This window comes from Bufo gargarizans, chromosome 3, assembly GCF_014858855.1.
Source record: "Bufo gargarizans isolate SCDJY-AF-19 chromosome 3, ASM1485885v1, whole genome shotgun sequence".
Taxonomy (NCBI): Eukaryota; Metazoa; Chordata; class Amphibia; order Anura; family Bufonidae; genus Bufo; species Bufo gargarizans.
This window is the reverse complement of record NC_058082.1, coordinates 471,834,386-471,852,452: the sequence shown is the minus strand read 5'-3', so window position 1 is coordinate 471,852,452 and position 18,067 is coordinate 471,834,386. Positions and strand designations below refer to the sequence as shown.

The window sequence follows — 18,067 nt, the reverse complement described above, 5'->3', positions numbered from 1 at the left end:
AGTCATTATAGCTGCTACAGTTGCTGCCAGGGAACCAGATTCACTTTTCACCCTGTTGTTGAGCCTTGATGCAGACCAGGTCTTCAATAGAGTCTCTTGGCCATTTCTTCAGACAACATTCAATACAGGCAATCTGGCCCAACCTTTTGTGGACTTATTAATTTCCTATAAGAGGATTCCTAGACAAGATTGACATAATCAATGGGCATAATACACCTCCTTTAGACTATTTAGAGGAACCTGACAGGTCTGCCCACACTCCCCTCTGCTCTTTAACCTCTCACTTGATTCACTGCTTTATTTTATTTGCCCACCGAACCCCTTTACTAACCCTTATCCCATGAACAATTAGATGATGTTCTCCTGCTTATTGAACATGCCACATGTATCCTCTCATATCTGTTACAGGATTTAAAAAATGTGGGTAGCTTGTCTGGGTACATAATTAATCAGAAGGTCTACTGCTCCACAGCCTGGCAAAAACCCTGTTAGACCTTCCTCTTCCTGTTCCAGTGGAAATCATCCTCATTGTCTTGATTGAGAATACAGATCTCTAATTTACCAGAACAATTACATGGGGCATATATCACACCCTATCTCTCGACTCTGGAGGCTATACTAAAAGGGTGGATAAACCTACTACTCTCTTGTGTAGGGAGAGTTCACCTTATCAAGATGGTGGAATTCAAAAAACTCCTGTATCTCCTACACTTCTTACCGAGTTACCTTCCCCTCCAAGGACGAAAAGAAACAGTGTTTTTATTTTATTTTAACCTTTTATTTGGAAAAGCTGATGCCCCAGAATCCCATTTCACATATTGCAACAACCTCATTGGGGATTACATTTCCCAAACATCTGGACTAGAGATGAGCGAATCGACTTCGGAAGAAACATCCGAAGTCAGTTTGCATAAAACTCTGTGCTAATACTGTACAGAGCAGGAGCTCCGTACAGTATTAGAATGTATTGGCTCCGATGAGCCGAAGTTATTGCTTCGCCAAGTCTCGCAAGACTTTGCGAAATAACTTCATAAATTAATCTTTACTGTAAAAAACTATTTCCAGAACTCAGGTTCAGTTCCAAGGTACCAGTTGGAACCGAACCAGAGTTCGGGAAATGTTTTTTTACAGTACAAATTATTTAATGAAGTTATTGCGCGGAGTCTCGCGAGATTTCACGAATCAATAACTTCGGATCATCGGAGCCAATACATTCTAATACTGTACAGAGAGCCTGCTCTGTAGAGAATAATAACTAAATTTTATGATGATTTGCTCATCCCTAATTCTGGACCTATAATATTGCGGCTTTAATGCACTTTGCGATGGACTGGATATACCACACTATTTTATATGCAGATTGTGCACAAGACCAAACTTTCTTCCTCTACATAGATTTCTAACCTTCTTCATCTTCCTTATGATTAAATCCTAATCATCTGTAACACAATCCAATTTTAATGAGCACTTGAAGAGCATGGCAGGAATTGAGGCCTCTTACAAAATTTCATCCTAATAACTCGCAATATCTCACTCTAATTAATAACCAGGATATCCAAAATGGCTGCTCTCACTTTGTTTTGTAGAGGGCACCAAGGCAGTATTTGCATGGTAAAACAATTACTAGATGTCACAGTGTGTTCACTGGGACAATCTGTTGCCTTGTAGGCTGGCTGACGATGCATTGTGTACTTGCTGCAAAGCTGTGTGGATGTGTGACTATGGCTGTGTGTTGGTGTGGCAGTACACATCCTCTTTCTGTGTATGCTGGTTGCTAGTGTAATGCATACTGGTTGCAGTATCTTTCAGCTGCGTGTGAACTGCCTGCTTTGACTGTTTCTTCCTGTGTTTGTCACTGTTCTTCGTGTCCCTTGAATGCCATGTGGGCTAGTCATTTGAATGTGTATCTAGGGTTGTGTCTGTGCGGTAGTGCACATTTTGCTCTGTCATGTGTACTGGCCGCTGGATACTTGGGTTCGCCATTGTGCATCACCACAGAGTGGTGTTACCACTCCTGCACCCTGCTACTGTTTTTAATGGGCTAACACCAGAGATGGCCTTGCGGTTCGCCTGGCGGTTGTTTCGCGGCGAACTTTGCTCGTTTGCGATTCGCCGAGCATACGAACATATGGAGATGTGCCTTTTCTTTTGCATTGAGCCAAACTTTGACTCCTGATACATCCATCAGGTGGGACAGGACAGCCAATTGAGATGTTTGAGCACATGGACACACCCTCACCCTATAACAGAACCCGATCTGGCAGACATTTTACATTCTGTGTTTTGCCAGTGTATGGAGAGGTTGCTTTGTGAAGCAGGGACAGACTGTTAGGGACACCAAATGCTAGCTAATAGGGCCACAGAAGTCCTTTTAAGGACTGGTATAGGTGTGCTATCGATAGGTGTAATATACTGAGGGGTGTGATATACTTTCTAGCATAGAATATTATAGTGCAGGCATGTCCAAAGTCCGGCCCGCGGGCCAATTGCGGCCCGCGACAGGAGTAAAACGGCCCCCCAGAGGTTTGATTGAATCGTTGGTATTCCGGCCCCCGGCCCCTCTCACCAGTCACCGCCAGCTCACCGGGAGCCCACAGCTTACAGGAAGAGGCTGCATCAGCAAAGGCCAAATCTCGCGGCGACGTCCGAGATCACGCAAGATTTGGTCTTTGCCTTCACAGAGAAGGAAAGCCGAGATCTCACAACGTCCGAGATATCGCGGGATTTGGGCTCAGGGAGTAGGAAAGCCCAAATCTCATATGTCACGAGATCTCGGACATCGCGAGATCTCTGCTTTTCTTCTCTGTAGTAAGGCCAGAATATCGGTCTTTAAGTTCATCCCCTGTATCTCAGCTCTGATTTTTTTGGGAAGCCAGGGTCACAGAGTTGTGGGTGGCTGATTCATTTACCCACCGTTTTAGTCACACTTTTCATACATCAGGTGCCCTTCTCTTTGTTTATAGGAGTTTTCCTGTACTTTTATATTGGTGGTCTATCCTTGTACCTCCAATGTTGGAAACAAATGGGAGCAGTGCTACAGCAACTTTACTAGTTCCAACCACTACACAGGAGAAAGAGCTCTGAATTTCCAGCACCATCTGCAGCTATAAAAAGTACTGGAAAACCCTTTTAAAGTGTTGCTGGATTTTTTTTTTAAATATTTTTATATGTCCCAGCGACATATGAAAGGTTTTCATTAGTGGGGGTCTGAGTGCCCCCACTGATCACTATAACAAGGAGAGTGAGGCACTCACATTAAGTTGCAGTTTGTTGAGGTCTCCTACCTCCACGGTCACATTACCCCCAGAGGACATTTATACAGTGTGAATATCCCAAATGTAGAAGAAAAAATGTATTAAAACATTTCTGGCTGCGTTCTAGCGCTGAGTTCCAGGTCCAAACATCATAATCAAAGTCATCACCAATTAGCGTTGCCTTTCCTTCTCCCTGCGCCTCCACACTTACAGCCACAAGGCCAGGGCGACCATAAGGGCTATTGAGCCTATTTGAGTCTATTGAGGAAAAAAAACACACACTTGCAGGCTGGGCTGTGAACTAAAGCAGAAAAGGGGGCATAATCCGAATCAGTGGTAGCAAGCTGTCATACCCTTCATTAACCCCTCACTGTACGTCACTGGGCTAGAATCTGATTATCTGATTGTGCTCCTAGTACTCTCTACAAATAACTTCTCCCCATCTGGCCAATTTTTATAATGGCAACTACAAATAAGAAACGAAAATTTGACAGTGAGGGACGCCGCTTCCAGGACAGGTGGAAAGTGGAATATTTTTTCACTGAAATACGGAATCACTGTGTTTGTCTAATATGCCAAGAGACTGTGGCTGTTAATAAGGAATTTAATGTCAAGAGACACTACCAGTCGAGACACAGCACATACGACAATTAACAGGGCGCGACCGCAGTGACAAGGTGAAGCAACTTGAAGCTGTTTTAATGTCACAACAGCGATTTTTTTTTTTACAAGAGCCCGTGAGTCAAATGAAAATGCCACAAGGGCTAGCTATGAGGTAGCAACGTTAATTGCTAAAAATTGCAAATCTTTTGCTGAGGGTGACTTTATTAAAGAATGCGTTATGAAAATGGTGCAGAATATCTGTCCCGAGAAGAAGTCAGAGTTTTCCAACATTTGCCTGGCTCGTAACACTGTAGCACGGGGAGTAGAAGAAATTTCATCAGATATTAAAGGGAACCTGTCACCTGGATTTGGGGTATAGAGCTGAGGACATGGGTTGCTAGATGGCCGCTAGCACATCCGCAATACCCAGTCCCCATAGCTCTGTGTGCTTTTATTGTGTAAAAAAAACTATTTGATACATATGCAAATTAACCTGAGATGAGTCAGAGCTTGAAAATATGACTCTTCTCTGGTCACACAAGTAAGATATGACTCTTTTATGTTAATTTGCATATGTAGCAAATCGTTTTTTTTTACACAATAAAAGCACACAGAGCTATGGGGACTGGATATTGCGGATGTGCTAGCGGCCATCTAGCAACCCATGTCCCCAGTTCTATACCCAAAATCCTGGTGACAGGTTCCCTTTAAGAGACAGTTAACGTCAAAAGGAGTTGATTTTGACTTCTTTTCAATAGCCTGGGATGAAAGCACGGACCTCTCCGACACAGCTCAGTTGCTGATTTTTCTGAGAGGGGTGGACGATGAAATGAATGTGACTGAAGAGCTACTTGACCTCCAGAGCCTTAAGGACCAAACAAGAGGAACAGATTTATTTGTTTGTTAGTTCTGCCATAGATGACATGAAACTGCCTTGGAACAAAGTTACTGGGATAATTACTGATGGGGCACCTGCCATGGCTGGTGAACGAAGTGGATTATCAACCCTAATCTGTAACAAGGTGATCGAAGAAGGAGGCAAAGCTATTAAACTGCATTGCATTATTCATCAACAAGTTCTCTGTGCTAAACATCTCAAATACGACCATGTTATGAAACCGGTGCTAAAGACCATTAATTTTATTCGCTCTAGAGCCCTGTGCCACCGCCAGTTTAAACAGTTTCTACTGGATATCCAGGCTGAATACGAAGATGTTTTATATCATAACGATGTAAGATGGCTCAGTCGAGAGTCTGCACTGCAGCGTTTCTACTCTCTCAGAAAAGAAATTGGAGAATTCTTGGAAACAAAGGGACAACCGATGCGAGAACTATCTGATCCTTTTTGGCTGGCTGATTTAGGGTTTCTAGTCGACATAACAAAGCATCTGAATGTACTGAACACGAGTCTTCAGGGCAAAGATGCAGCGGTGAACCAGCTTTATTCACACCTCAAAGCCTTTGGAACAAAACTGCAACTTTTCCAAAAGCATTTGTCACAAACACCGCCCAATACCATTGATTTTTCAGTGTTGCAGGAAATAATGAACAGTTTTCCACAGGATGATATCAGTGTGAAAACTAGCAGGTATGCAGCAGACATCGTATCTCTTGCTGGGGAGTTTAGACGGCGCTTTCAAGATTTTGCAGCTATTGAAAAGGAGATCACCCTTTTCTCCTCTCCATTCTCTGTTGACCCCGACAATGCTCCAGATCAGCTGCAGCTCGAGCTCATTGACCTGCATTGTGACAGTGAGTTACGCAGTCGGCACCAACATCTCTCTCTTGTGAAATTTTACAGCCAACTGGATAAGAGCCGTTTTAAAGAGATTCGAACATTGGCAAAGAAAATGCTGAGCTTGTTTGGCTCAACATATTTGTGTGAGAAGACATTCTCTGTTATGAACCTTAACAAGAATTGCATGCGGAGGCTAGATCTGGTTCAAAGGCTGTGGTTTTTGCGCATCAAAACCACAGCCTTTGAACCAGATCTAGCCTATCTGCTGCAGTGCAGATCTCAGTTTCGCCCTTCACATTAGTGCAGCAAGATTTTTTTCAGTTGAAATGAATACATTGTAAAATCTCAGTTAAAGGGAACCTGTCATCAACTTTATGCTAATCTCACTGAGGGCAGCATAAATTAGTGACAGAAATGCTGATGTCAGCGGTGTGCCCCTCACGAGCGAAAAGTACGGTAAGTGGTTGCGGAGAACAAGCATCATAATCATTACAGCCCAGGCCTTGAAAAGAGTCAAATCTACCTGAGAAGAGTCCTGGTTATTCATAATCTCCTGCTCTCCCCGTCCATCTGCTGATGATTGTCAGTTCTCTCCTAGACAGAAAGGGAACTTGGTAGAAGACGGTCAGTCATCAGCAGGTGGGCGGAAGAGCAGGAATCTATGACTAACCAGGACTCTTCTCAGGTAGCCGGGACTCTTTTCCAGGCCCAGTCTGCAATGATTGTGATGTTGGTTCTCGGCAACCACTTACTTTTAACTTATAAATGACAGACCGCGGAAATCAACTCTCCTGTCTCTACTTTATTCTGCCTTTAGTATAGTATGGGCGGAATAAAGTTGATAACAGGTTCCCTTCAATGTCAGTTGGTCAATCAGTTATAAATATATTTGAACATATGAGTATACTTGGTGTTATGTTCCAGTTCACATTTTTGGAATTTAAAAGTTTCTGACATATTTCTGCCTCCTGTTTTTTATATTGAAGGCAGAGTGATTTAACACCTGTTTAGATTTGTCATCCAAGTCACAAAATGAAAGGTATGCCGTTTGCAATAAAATTTGCATAAAATAGTTAATTTGCATGTAATTTTAATGGTTCAAAGAATGTTGGGCAAAATGGTCGGCCCTCGCACATGTTCACTTTATCAAATCTGGCTGTCACGTACCGGCAGGACAGGTAGTGGATCCTCTGGACCAGAGAGGCGATGGCGCGGGTTGTACTAGAGGACCGGTTCTAAGCAGTTACTGGTCTTCACCAGAGCCCGCCGCAAGGCGGGATGGATTTGCTGCGGCGGTAACTACCAGGTCGTGTCCCCTAGTAACAACTCGACCTCTCTGGCAGCTGATAAGGCGTGGTACACAGGGAGAAGGCAAGAGCGTAGTCGGACGTAGCAGAGGTCAGGGCAGGCGGCAAAGGTTCAAAGGCGAGTAGACGGTAGCAACGGGTTCGGCAACAGGCAAGGCAAACAAACACACTGGAACGCTTTCTCTGAGGCACAAGGCACAAAGATCCGGCAGGAAGCTGTGGGAGGAGAAGGTATAAATGGGCAGTGCACAGGTGCAGCCTAATTAAGTCAGCACTGCCTCTCACAAACCTTAACCCTTAATATCCCTTTTGGACCAGGCACCAATCACTGGTGCACTGGCCCTTTGAATCTAAGAGTCCCGGCGCACGCGCGCCCTAGAGAGCGAGGACGCACACGCCGAGACACTGGAGTGCTGCCTGGGGGCATACGCTGTGAGCGCTCCGCGGCCAGCAGGGGACCCGGAGCGCTCAGCGTAACACTGGCCCTCCTCGAAAAAGTTTGGACACCCCTGTTATAGTGCATTTGTATTGTGCAGCATTTGTGTGCGGTTCTGCTGCGATACCGCAGCTATATAGAGGTACAAACGCTATTGCAATAACTAATTGTAACTAGAGTGATATACCTGTTGCCCTCCCCCCCAAAAAAAAACTGATTATGGGGTCTGATATACCTGCTTCCACAAAATGATGATTGAGGGGTACAATATACCTGCTTCCACAAAATACTGATTGAGGGGTGCGATATACCTGCTTCCACAAAATATTGATTAAGGGGTCTATATACCTGCTTCTACAAAATACAGATTGAGGGGTGCGATATACCTGCTTCCACAAAATATTGATTAAAGGGTTCTATATACCTGATTGATTGGGGATGCGATATACCTGCTTCCACAAAATACAGATTTAGGGGGTTTGATATACATCCTGCTTCCACAAAATACAGATTTAAGGGGTTTGATATACCTGCTTCCACAAAATACAGATTGAGGTGTGCGATATACCAGCTTTCAGCAAAAAACGATTAAGGGGTTCTATATACCTGCTTCCACAAAATACTGATTAAGGGGATTGATATGCCTCCATCCACAAAATCCTGATGAAGGGGTTTCGTATACGTGCTTCCAAAAAATACTGATTAAAGGGGTGCGATATACCTGCTTCCACCAAATACAGATTAAGAGGATTGAAATATCTGCTTCCACCAAATATTGAATCAGGGTTGCGATATACCTGCTTCCACCAAATATTGATTAAGTGGTTCTATATACCTGCTTCCGCAAAATACAGATTAAGGGGTTTGATATATCTGATTCCACAGAATACAGATTGAGGGGTGAGATATACCAGATTCCACAAAATATTGATTGAGGCCTGCGATACACCTGCTTCCACAAAATACTGATTAAAGGGAGTCTTTCATGCAGATTCACCCTATTAACCTAATAACAGTGTTATGTCCACGGCATCCACACTAGCATCGTTGTGGAGAAAACCACTTTTAATCCGCATGCAAATGAGTCTGTTAAGGTGCCCAGGGGCGGTGTTACAACGGCCGGTGCCCAGGCCCCTGGGTCATTTTCATATGAAGGCACTCCCCCTCCGCTGCATCTGCCCACCCTTAGTCTCTGTTCTAACCTCCCTCCTCCAGCCCGTAATCCCGCGCATGAGCATGCTAAACTGCGATGCCCCGGCCCGACAGTGCTCATTCAATGCGCACGCGCCGATATCGCGTGCATCGGCGCATGCGCGGGATTACAGACTGGAGGAGGGAGGTTAGAACAGAGACTAAGGGTGGGCAGACGCGGCGGAGGGGGAGTGCCTTCGTATGAAAATGACCATGGGGCTTGGGCACCGGCCGTTATAACGCGGCCCCTGGGCACCTTCACAGCCTCATTTGCATGCGGATTAATGTTTTTCTCCACAACGATGCTAGCAAGGAACAAACGGTAAGCACCGTTTTAATAGAGGGGATGCCGTGGACATAACACTTTTATTAGGTTAATAGGGTGAATCTGCGTGAAAGACTCCATTTAAGGGGTTTGATATACCTGTTTCCACCAAATATTGATTAAAGGGTTCTATATACCTGCTCCTACAAAATACAGATTGAGGGGTGCTTCCACGAAATACTGATTAAGGGGTTTTTATATGCCTACTTCCACAAAATACTGATTAAGGGTGCGATATACCTGCTTCCACAAAATATTGATTAAGGGGTTCTATATAACTGTTTCCACAAAAAACTGATTAAGGGGTTTGATATACCTGCTTCCACAAAATATTGATTGAGGCCTGCGATACACCTGCTTACACAAAATACTGATTAAGGGGTTTAATATACCTGCTCCACAAAATATAGATTGAGGGGTGTAATATACCTGCTTCCACCAAAAATTGGTTAAGGGGTTCTATATACCTGCTTCCACAAAATACTGATTGAGGGGTGCAATATACCTGCTTCCACAAAATACTGATTAAGGGTATACCTGTTTCCACCAAAAACATATGGAGGGGTGTGATATACCTGCTTCCACCAAATATTGATTAAAGGGTTCTATATCCCTGCTTCCACAGGATACTGATTGAGGGGATTGATATACCTGCTTCCACAAAATACTGATTAAAGGGTTTTATCTATCTGTTTCCAAAAAATACAGATTAAGGGGTGTGATTATACCTGCTTCCACCAGATATTGATTAAGGGGTTCTACAGATGGAGTACGGTTAGCGCTCCAGCTCTTAACTCAAATTTTTTAACCCATCGCGTTATTTTGAGACAAAAGCCATTGAAAAGCAATTGAAAGTGTTTGCTTAGATTAGATAACACAACTCAGAAATCTCAGAAAACAGCAGTGTTAACTCTACTCCATCCGTATATACCTGCTTCCACAAAATACTCATTAAGGTTTTGGATATACCTGCTTCCACAAAATACTGATTGAGGGGTGTGATATACCTGCTTCCACCAAATATTTATTAAGTGGTTCTATATACCTGCTTCCACCAAATATTGATTAAGGGGTTCTATATACCTGCTTCCACGAAATTCTGATTGAGGGGTGTGATATAACCGCTTCCACAAAATACTGATTAAGAGGATTGAAATACCTGCTTCCACCAAATATTGATTAAAGGGTTCTATATACCTGCTTCCACAAAATACTGATTAAGGGGTTTGATATACATACTTCCACCATATATTGATTAAAGGGTTCTATATACCTACTTCCACAAAATACAGATTGAGGGGTGCAATACACCTGCTTCCACAAACTACTGATTAAGGGGTTCTATATCCCTGCTTCCACAAAATACTGATTAAGGAGATTGATATAACTGCTTAGACAAAATACTGATTTAAATGGTTCTATATACCTGTTTCCATAAAATATAGACTGAGGGGTGCAATATACCTGCTTCCACCAAATATTGATTAAGGGGTTCTATATACCTACTTTCACAAAAAAACTGATTGAGGGGTACAATATACCTGTTTCCACAAAATACTGATTAAGGGGTTTGATATACCTGCTTCCACCAAATATTGATTAAAGGGTTCTATATACCTCCCTCCACGAAATATTGATTGAGGCCTGCGATATACCTGCTTCCACCAAATATTGATTAAGTGGTCCTATATACCTGCTTCCACAAACGGACTAAGGGGTTCTATATACCCGTTTCCACAAAATACTAATTGAGGGGTGCGATATACCTGCTTCCACAAAATACTGATTAAGGGGTCCTGCAATGAGCTGGACCGTGGGTGCAGTTACACGGACACCAATTATGCAGTGGGTCAGGATATGTGTATAATAGTCTATGGTTTTTGTTCATTACGCCAATTGCAGCGTGCGCAGGGTACAGTCACAGGGCCCTTTAAGGTGTTGCAACTCTTATACCAGGTTAGGAATACTAGAGTGGTGTAATGTGTCTGTTTGATAATGGCAATAGTGGCTGGGGGTCATCTACTACCTGCTTCACCCATTCTTCTATGGCGGACTTGTATTCCCAAGCCGTCTGGGCATAGTCGGTAATTTCCCAAGGGACTTCGGGGTTAAGGCATCCCGGTTTGGTAGTAGTAGAGGTACTGGGCGGCGGAGTGGAAGCTCTGGCCGCCTCCGCCACACCAGTAAGTGTCCTTGGCGGAGCAGGACTAGGCCTGTTGGTGGTATCGGGACCCTCAGGGAGCGGTGCAGGGGCAGGTACAGACCGGGCCTGGGCCTCATAGAGCGTGGCTGCTCCTACCTGATGTCGCGGACGGTCGGCCGGTTTCGGTGCCTCCTGGTGGTCATCGCGGGGTCCAATTCCGTCTGTGGTGCAGGCTGGTCCGAAGCCTGGGCAGCTACGTCAGCGGCATCCTCCGCGGGAGCAGGTTCAGCGTCGGCGGCCATCTTGGGGGACGTCTCGTCTTCAGCACTGACAGCAGAAGTAGCGGAGGGATCCACAGCCTCCGAGGACTTGGCTAGAGTCGCGTCTTCTTCCGCAGGAGTGGTAACAGTAACAGCGGCCTTCTCAGCTGGATTAGCGACGGCTGTCTCTTCCTTTGTTGCGGCAGGCGCTGGCTCTGGGGACGCTTCAAATGTGCAGGAGCCCACTTTATTGATAAGCTGCGAGTCCCGGATCTCAGGTACGGTGGTCTCATATACAAGCTCTCCCTCGATCGCCATCTGATCCCATTTTGGAGGAGGGAGCGCCATCTTCCTTGGCTCCACTGTCGGGGTGTTTTCAGGAAGTGAGGGTGGAGCCCAGAGGGAGGAGTCTGCACTCCCTTGGCTCACAATGCAAAGTTCTTGGTGGGCAGGCTTTAGATTTCCTGCTTCTAGGAGGGCGTATTCGGCATCTTCACCGCCTTTTAGAGGGAGTTCCTGAGTTTTCCTCTACTCCACCTTCCACCATGACCGTTGTTGCGTTCATCTGGCAGAAGGCAGGCTTCCGTGGCCCAAATGTTCGAGCGTAAAAAGTTGATGACGCCGGATAACCCGCTGGCTTGTCGGAACTGCTGGTCCGCCAACTACTGACCTATAAACAGGTGGACTTAGAGGCCTTTAGAAAATTTATGGCCATTTGCACACTGCAATGGAAAGTCCCCAAAAGAAAATATTTCTCCCAGAAGAGCATCTCAGAGCTATATGGCCACATTCAGTGGCAAGTGAATATATCTCTGTCGCACAGTGTCGGTGCCAAGATACATTTGACCACAGACACGTGATCTAGCAAACACGGGCAGAGATGTTATATAACTTTTACTACCCACTGCATGTAACCCGTGTCACCCGTGTAGATTCGGTGTTACTGCCATGGATTGCATGCAGGCCTGCCTCTTCTTTTCTCCTCCTACTCCATCCTCTGACTCCTCCTTTTCCACTGCTACTGCCTCTTCCGCTGCACCCCCCAAGCTCCCCAGAACCTATTTGACGTGCCAGGTGAGACGTTGCCATGCTGTGCTGCGGCTGTTGTGCCTGGAAGCTAAGAGCCACACCGCTCCTGCACTGCTTTCAGCTCTGCAGTCACAGGCCAGTTAGCCGATCAGTGGCTAACCCCGCTCAATTTGACAGTTGGTAAAGTGGTGTGCAACAACTGTGCCAATCTGCTGACCTGGCTGAAACAGGGAAAAATGGCACACGTCCTGAACTTAGTCATGCAGCGATTCATTGCCAAATACCGTGGGGTCCAGGACGTCTTGCGGCAGGCCAGGAAAATCTGTCCATTCTTGCAGCCAACCCATCGACAGCCGCCCTCCGGATCCAGTCTCAGGGAACGCCTAGACTGACAGGTGTCCGACTACATCGGGTTAATGGCCGATGTGGACGTTCTGAGAAGCAAGTGCAGCATACGGGTAGGCTACCCGACACTGCTAGATTTGAAGGTGTAGTCCCCTTTAAGTCAGTCAGGCCGGTTACCGGCAATCCTTATCACAGCCAGCAGAGGGAGCCCCCAGTTCAGTATAAATAGGCTAGGGCCTAGCTCAGGAAGGGAGAAGTTTCCAGACTCAGTGCAGAGAGGGTTCCCCTCCTGAGTCCGTATGCATAGAAGTCAGAAGGGCATAGCTAATCAGCCTGAAGACACAGAATACCACAGAGGCCAATCAGATAAAGCAAGAGGTACTCAAGATAACAGAGGAGGTACTAGATAAGGACAGCTTCAAGGGTACGCCACACAAAGGGCATTAGACCTTGGAGAAAAAGTCACATGTTTCAGGACCAGTCAGGAATATTGTGCAAGCCGCCTGTACTGCATCTCCTGTAATCAACACTCTGTATAAAACATTGCTAAGACCGGCCATTCTGTACTTCCAAGAACCAGCTGTATTCCAATAGTAACCAACTGTCTTTCATGGAACGGCGCTTCCAACTGCGTCCATGTATTATACTCACTGATATTCAGTAAAGTTCCAGTTTTTGTTGGCTATCCTATGCTTGCTTCATTCTTCTACAATACCATACACGGCGTGTCACCGTTTAATTGACACTGGCGTCACGAACTTTTAAATACCTGCCTGTTCCAGTATTTGCCCCAATTGAAGACGACAGTGGATCCCAGGTTAGTGAGTCAATCTGCACTACAAAACCCAGCATACACTACTGACCCCCTGGGACACTGCATCGCTCTTTTTGGCGTCACGAACAGGATCCGCATACTTCTGAAGTGCAGAGAAGTGTGAACTGTGTGCTTTAACCATTCCACCACCGTATTACAAAGACTGTACCCTTTATTTCCAAGCCGGTGGATTAAAATTGTGCCTGGGAGGAATCAGAGGCGCTGTACTGTGTTGCGCTACCCCCAGAGGGAAAATCGTATTTAAGGACTGTGATTTATTGGACTTTTCAACACCCTGCTTGCTGTCAGGGAATCGTGATCAAGATGGCCACCAGCCGCCTGGAGTAAAGTTTCCCGCGCTGCTGAGGACCTTCGTGGGCGGATCCCTTCAAGGACACCGAAAAGCCCGCCCCTCTTCATCATCGCACCGCCGCTGCCCTGTTTCCTCTACGTCACCGCGGTCGCAGGAAGTCCGGAGTCTCTCGAGATTTGGCCTGCGCACACCCGGCGAAACCGGTAAGAACTTGTATCCGGAGGGAAGGGGATTGTTCCGGCCCCTTTAGTCACCAGCGGCCACCTCGTAATAAGGTAACATGTCAGATCCGGGAGTTGCCGAGCGGCCGGACCCGGGAGAGCTCGCGGCTCCTAATCATCCTATAGCCCCCAGCATGATGCCCTTTACCATGCCTTACTATTTTGGGGCCCCATGGTTTCCCCGCTATAACGGAGAGGCCCATACCCTAAGAGACTTTAAGGAAAAGTTGCTGGCCTTATTCAAACTATACCCCATAAATGCCGATCAGCAAATGGAAATCTTGCTAGCGCAACTGGAGGGGGCTGCCCGCAGAGAGGTATTATCCTGGCCTGCTGCGGAACGGATTACTCTAGAGCAGATATTCACCCGCCTCAGGGCCACTTTTGAAACGAGGACTGCCTCAGAGATAAAGATGCACTTCTTTGGCAAGAAACAGAAGCCCGGTGAGTCCCTCCGTGACTATGCCTTATCACTTCAGGAGGCTTTGGGGGCTGTAATTCAGATAGATCCCAAGGAAGCTGATAACCAGGATCAGACCCTGAGGGAACAATTTATTACCGGAGTGGCTAGTGAGCAAATAAGGACCCAATTAAAGATGCTGTCCGCCCAACACCCTAACAGTACCTTTCTGGACTTTAAAGAACTGGCTATAAAAATTCTGGGGTCAGCAGTATCTACAGAGTTGAACACCCCACCTGAGTTATCAGCCTGCAGGTCAAAACCGTTTATCATTAACCGAGCTGAGGCCGGTCAAGCTGTTCAAGCTACAGCTACCGATACTATCGCCATGCTGACAGAGCAAGTAAATCACCTCACTAAAAGCCTAGAGAGAGTGTGCAGAAAAATGGAGGAATGGGAAAAACCTATGATGTCAGAAGAGGAGTTCCTGTCACCCTCTAAGCCGTTCCCACCTCCATACCAAGAGACTCACCCCAGGGATCCTGGGAGGCGCAATAGGGGTCGCAAGCGGCCCGTGTGTACATACTGCAAAAAGATGGGACACACAGAATCCACTTGCTGGCAGTTAAACGGGCAACCCCTGAGGCTGAGGACCACCCCTCGGGAGGTAGAACACTAGGTCCAAAAGATCCAAATTGGATGCCACGGTATGTAGGATCCCATCCTAAAATCAATGTGGAGATTAACGGGGTCCCCTTTGAAGCCCTATTAGATACTGGGTCTCAGGTCACTACTATTCAGCTGCCCGCCTTTGAAAGATTCTGGGACACCAACCAATTGACCCAGCCGCCTGAATCCTGGGTAGAGATTATCGCCAGCAATGGCAAACCGGTAAAGATCCATGGATACTGGGAACCCACCCTGCAGGTGGGAGAAGTAACCTTGCCTCAACAGGGGGTGATAGTAGTACAGGCCGGCGACAGAGGAGGACATCCTGTCATTCTAGGCACCAATGTCTTCAAAAACTGTTATGCAGAAATCCTTGCCGTATTACACCAGACTCTGCCCACCGCTTCCTCTGCATCCAAGAGGGTGATTCAAAAGACTATCACTGTGTTAAGTGCCCAGCAGAGGTTTGCTAACGGGAAAGGAGAAATTTGTACTGCCAAGATTCGTGATAATAAGCCTGTGACTTTGCCTCCTAATTCCCAAACTCTCTTATGGTGTCGTGCTGTCCTGGGAGTCCAAGGCCAAGATTATCCAGCCCTGGTGGAACCAATCCAGATGGAGAACTACCCTTATGTGAGAGCTGCCAAGTGCCTGGTGAACGTCTCCCAAGGTAAAGTACCTGTCCGTCTGATTAACCTGAGTGATCATCCTGTTGCGCTTACTAAGCATTACCCTGTTGCCCAGCTTTCTCAGGTGTTCTTCCAAGACATCATCCGTCTTCCAGTGACAGAAAAGCCGCCAGCTGCAGTCAGCGGATGTCCGCCGGTGCCCCAGTCACAAGTACCCTGGTGGGAAGAGCTACATGTCGGGGACGAGACTACCCCCCAACATCAACAAGAAGGGATACTACAGCTTGTCAAAGAGCACCACCAGGCCTTCAGTAAACATGCTGCTGATTATGGAGAGGTTAGTGCCATACAACACACCATACCCACTGGCTCTCATCCTCCTATCAAGGAGAGATACCGACCCTTACCGCCTACTTCATATCAGACTGTAAAAGAAATGATCCAAGAGATGAAAGACTCTAATGTAATCCGGGACAGTCGTAGCCCGTGGGCGGCACCCCTGGTCCTTGTAAAGAAGAAGGATGGTGGTATCCGTTTCTGCGTGGACTATAGAAAAATTAATCAAATAACCCACAAAGACGCGTACCCACTGCCCCGCATTGAAGAGTCACTAACTGCTCTGGGCTCCGCTGCCTATTTCTCCACATTGGACTTGACCAGTGGCTACTGGCAAGTACCCATGGCCCCGGCAGATAGGGAAAAGACTGCTTTCACCACTCCCATGGGCCTGTTCGAATTCAATTGTATGCCGTTCGGGTTATGTAATGCCCCAGGAACTTTCCAGAGACTAATGGAGCGGTGTTTGGGTCACAAAAACTTCGAAACAGTGCTGCTGTATCTAGATGACGTCATTGTGTACTCAAAAACATATGAAGACCATCTGAAACACTTAGCAGAGGTCTTTGAAATCCTTATCAAATATGGCCTGAAGGTAAAGCCATCCAAGTGCCACTTGCTCAAACCTGCGGTAAAATACCTGGGGCATGTGGTAAGTGGAGAGGGCGTACAACCTGACCCTGATAAGTTAGCGGCTGTCCGTAACTGGCCGGTACCCACTACCGTCAAAGAGGTGAGGGGTTTCCTTGGTTTTGCCGGCTACTATAGACGTTTCATCCCCCATTTTGCTCAAATAGCCGATCCTATCCAGGAACTCTTGAGGGGGCAGCCCAAGAAAAGTCCTAGAACTCCAGTGCTCATTGAGTGGAATGAAGAAAGAGAGATAGCGTTCCAGTTGTTAAAAAAAAAACTGACCGAGCCTCCCGTGTTAGGTTATCCAGACTACAACAAGCCCTTCCATCTGTATACTGATGCTAGCAAGCGAGGCCTGGGGGCTGTGTTAGCCCAGATTCAAGAGGGAAAAGAAAGAGTGATAGCTTATGCAAGCCGCTCCCTGAAAGGAGCTGAGAAAAATGACCAGAATTATAGTTCCTTCAAACTAGAGTTTCTGGCATTAGTGTGGGCAGTGACGGAAAAATTCAAAGATTATCTAGCCGCTACCCCATTCATTGCATTCACTGATAATAACCCTCTGGCACATCTAAATACAGCTAAATTGGGGGCTTTGGAGCAAAGATGGGCCTCTCGCCTCGCCAACTATGATTTCTCTGTAAAATATCGGGCTGGACGTACTAATGACAATGCTGATGCTTTATCCAGGCTTCCCACAGAGACAGCTCCTGATGATGTGCGAGATGCTTGGGAAGATGTAGAAATGCCGGCCTTCTACCATAAATTTGCTCAACAGGATCAGGCTCGGGCTACCAGTGACAGAGCTGCAGTTCCTTCACCCTCCAGTAGGCCTGAACTCAAAGAAGAAAGGTGGGTGAAACTACAGTCTGAAAGTAGAGTGCTGGGTGAATTGTTGGACTTCATTACCAGTGGCAGAGCTCCTGAGAGGATTCGGCGTAAGAGTACAGATCCTGAGCTCATCAAACTGTGGAGACAGCGCCATCAACTCTTCATACAAAAGGGCCTGTTGCTACGGAGAAGCCTAGACCCAGTGTCCAACGAAAGAGTGCATCAAATTCTCATACCCCGACGAGATGCAGGTATGGTGTTGGAGATGTACCACAATCAATCCGGTCACTTTGGGGTCCAAAAGACTGAGGCAAATATCCGCCAGCGGTTTTACTGGGTGGGCATGAGAGAAGACATGGAGAAGTGGTGTCGGGAGTGTGTAGCCTGTGCCTTGAAACGAGGTGAACACCATGATCAGAGGGCACCACTGAGACCCATTGTAAGTACTCGTCCTCTTGAACTTGTCGCCATCGACCATGTGAAACTGGAGCCTAGTCGCTCAGGGTATGTGTACGCTATGACTATTATTGACCATTTCACTAAGTTTGTTGTAGCGGTGCCTGTGAGAGACCAGACGGCCAAGACTACAGCCG

General features: G+C 46.5%; 1 protein-coding gene across 1 annotated transcript in view; it reads left to right on the top strand.

The window, feature by feature from the left end:
• Positions 1-18,067, top strand: part of ASB11 (ankyrin repeat and SOCS box containing 11) — an 89,293-nt gene that overhangs the window by 57,199 nt on the left and 14,027 nt on the right. The gene's annotated exons all lie outside the window — the stretch shown is intronic.